The sequence below is a fragment of the Hesperophylax consimilis genome, chromosome 2 (genome assembly GCF_061612785.1).
Source record: "Hesperophylax consimilis isolate HC1 chromosome 2, BYU_Hcon_1.0, whole genome shotgun sequence".
NCBI classification, from domain to species: Eukaryota; Metazoa; Arthropoda; class Insecta; order Trichoptera; family Limnephilidae; genus Hesperophylax; species Hesperophylax consimilis.
Genome location: NC_142837.1, coordinates 36,547,826 through 36,551,685, shown reverse-complemented (window position 1 = coordinate 36,551,685; position 3,860 = coordinate 36,547,826). Strand labels below are relative to the sequence as shown.

General features: G+C 30.6%; 1 non-coding gene across 1 annotated transcript; it reads right to left on the bottom strand.

The window, feature by feature from the left end:
- Positions 1–1,565: 1,565 nt before the first annotated feature.
- Positions 1,566–1,638, bottom strand: TRNAS-GGA (transfer RNA serine (anticodon GGA)). Its single transcript has one exon. It is a non-coding gene; the product is annotated as a tRNA-Ser (tRNA).
- Between the last annotated feature and the right edge of the window lie 2,222 nt (positions 1,639–3,860).

Sequence of the window (3,860 nt, the reverse complement as noted above, 5' to 3'; positions counted from 1 at the left end):
AAATGGCAAAAAGTGCTTTTGTTTCGAGAAAAGCTCGGAAATAGCAACGGAAGGATGAAATTGGATTGAATGCAGCGGAAATTCGATTCAGATACTTGCAGAAGGGGAAATTGGAAATAATGCAGCCTCAAAGGAGTTTTAGAGACGCTAATGGAACAGAATGGTATCAGGACACTATGTCGTTTTTATTATTACGACACACAGCGCTATTCCATGGGCTTGATTACAAAACAAAATCTAATTCAACAATGTCAATAATATTATAAACTGTACATTGCACATGCGTATACACACTCACACATACACATACACTTATACACTACACCACACATCACCCGGTAATGACTGATTATATATTACAAGGAAACATATCATAGGAACCCACCTTGAAATATTTAATGTCTGTAAATTGTAAACCATACTCATGTACTGTTTATTTCCACAATTTAAAATAAATAAAGGAAATTAAAAAAATTATGCTCATAATTCTAAAAAATACATTGTATTGTTATACCTACTGTTCTTTCAAGAGTTATGTACAACTCATTGTGAAATAGTAATACATATTTAAATTTATTTCGATTTATTTTATCTACCCTCGTGTAGAACAAACATTCGAAAAAAATCCCAAATTCCTTGTACCTATATGTGCACAATATAATACAAAATTTTACAGCATTGACATTTTTCGTAATAACCTAGAGAAATATCAATATGAAGTAATGCGTATGATCAATAATAATATGAGAGTATGGAATGTATCGGGAGCATCTCCTATCCTCTTCCTATTTTCCTGTTCCTCTCCCCTTCCTTTAACACCAAAGTAATTTTTAGATATTAAAACTTCATTTCCAATGAACTTTAACATAAGAAACTTATGTGGCATGACTTCAGTTAACTTGTATATTTATATCTATCATTGTATTTTATATAAAAGCTGTTTGTTTCTTACAAAATAAATAAATAAATTACACGTGCTATAGATATATAGATGGATACACACGGTAACTCGTGCTAATAATTATTGTAGATATTAATTAAGTCAATATCATTGATATTGTTGTTCTGCGTATCAACGGCTGAAATGGCCGAGAATTTTAGATTAACTGGTACTAAATGTCAACAAACTCTCCTTGTAAAATGCTTTGTTCTTAAAAAAGGAAAGTAATTTTTTTGACAAATCCAGACAAATATTTGCTTTACGCTATCATTGTATTTATATATATTTATTAGCTTGTTTAGGAGAGGAAAATCAATTTTTATGTTAGGCGGTACAACAGTATAAGGATTGGATTATGATACAGATTGAGGTAGAAGGTTTCAAATAATGTAAATTCAATAAGAAACGTGTTTTAGATTGGTATGTTTCTTCGGTAGGTATATTTTATTTAAGGGTATGAGAGTCTAAAAAGGTAAGTTTTTAGAGTTCCTAGCGCTTAGGTTCCATTAGTCTGCCTTGATGAAGTTACATTCAACAAAAATTTAGAGTAACAATTATTTTACAAGCAATAATTATTCGCCTGAAACACTCATCCACATTGAAAAATCTCCTGATAAAAGATAGATGACGCCAACGGGACTCGAACCCGTGTCCCTTCGATTTCCAGTCGACAGCTCTGACCACTGAGCTATGGCGGCTTATCTCTTATCCGCGAAATAATCAATTGTTGAATGAAACACAAGTATATATTGAATTATTTCGCGGATAAGAGATAAGCCGCCATAGCTCAGTGGTCAGATCTGTCGACCAGAAATCGAAGGGAAACGGGTTCGAGTCCCGTTGGCGTCATGTATCTTTTATCAGGAGATTTTTCAATGTGGATGAGTGTTTCAGGCGAATAATTATTGCTTGTAAAATAATTGTTACCCTTTGTGCTATGCATAAAAAATCTTGTCTTAAACATTAGTTTACCAAAAAAATAATAAATAAACATTTAGGGCCTTACTAATAAATAGGTTTTAAATTTTACACAACTTATTACAACCATTATTGCATCGTAAATAGTTGTAATAATTTAAAATATGTAATAAATATTGCATTAGTAAGGTGGGCTAGTATTGCAGTTATAAATTAATTATCTAGAAAATTATTGGTAGGTATTCAAAGCAGTGGCGGCTCGTGACTTTTAGGTGAACTACTAAGAGTGCCAAAATTATAAAAAATGGCATTATTGATGGTGCTGTAGCTGAAAACATTTTTTTTAATTTTTTTAGAAAATTTCAGTTTGGCTGTGCGCCGCACGGACTCCTGAAAATCTTCATGCAAAAAATCGAATTTTCTAAAAAAATAAAATGAAGTGTTTTCAGCTACAAAAACATCATAATGCCATTTTTGTAATATCAGCGCTCTAGAACACCCAAAAGTCACGAGCCGCCACTGATTCAAAATGCAGTTGTTAATTTAAGTGTTTTAAGCTCGCGAGCAGCTCGCAATGAACTTGTTCCTCGAAACAACCTTTTCTAAATCACTTATGGTCCATGGCATTCCTAAATCAATCTTCCTTCCTGCCAGGCGAGCATTCCTCACTTGTTTCCTGTTTGTGAGTTTTCCCATTTTCAAGCAAAGCGTTTTCATGAAAGGGCTTGAGTCTTTAACGTTGCTTGCTAAAACACGAAATGAAAATCTATTAAGAGATTATTTTTATCACTCAATCATTCAAAAGCGTATTGTTTGCGATTGTAAGCGATTTTGAATTTATTTATATGGTTTAATGATTTTATTTCGTCATACTACAATAATAAGGCCCTATTGCGGAAAACAAAGTTATTTCAAAATCTCTTAATTTATTTCATTTGACTGTAGTGATTATGAACATATTAAAAGTTTTAAATAAATAAATTTAAATGCATCAAGGTATTTCAATTAACAGACAACATGTTGTTTGTAATTTCATCAATCCATTCTTGAACTTTGAGTACAAAACATGCAAAAGATATAAAAACGTAATATTCCATCTTTTCCATAAAAGCATCTTTTCGTTTTACTATAAATTTTCCATATCATTTGAAAATTTAAAGAAACTACATTTATTTAAAAAAAAACTCGACAACATCCTTCCCTATTTATGAAATTAATAGAAAAAATTAATGAGTACAGTTGAAGACTAAAAATCAGGCTAACAGAGGTCAAATAGAAGACAAATAAAATAGAATTAAATCAATTTAGTTCGCCTTAGCACAGGACTCCATGGTGAAGAAGACAAAGAAATATCAATTACGAAGATTAATGCTAAATCAATATTTTCGATTAACCTTTATAACGGATTGGTTCACATTATAAATACAAAAAAAAATATGCTTTCGATAAATTGAAGCTTTTTCTATCATAAAATTCAAATAAAAAAAATTTAACTAAATATTTTTTCTTTCTTTCTTTTTTTTTTTTTTTTTAAAACAAAATTATATAAAACATTAATTTTAACAACTAAAAGATGTAGTATTTTTCTATAGAAATTTATGAACGCATAAATGAAACAAGTTATAAAAAATACAATATTATAGCTGAAATTATCTGTGACAGTTTGCTTTTTTTAACTTTGTAACTGTAGATGTGCACAGCAGGCCGTGAATTTTTAATCGAAATAAATCATTTTTAAATCTTATTTTTATAAATTAACAACATTACACCTTGAAAAGATATTTAAATGACTTACCAAATTTATTCAATATTCAAGAAAAAAAAAAAAAAAAAAAAAAAAAAAAAACGGGACATTATGTATGATACAGAGGCTCAAAGAAGAGCGAGTAAACTCGCTATTTTTCTATGGCTGGCCTGCTGGGCACGGCCAAGAATGCGAGTAAACTCGCTCTTGGCACAGAAGCGGTTAAGTATTGGCCGACTTTTACTAAAAGCGCACTAC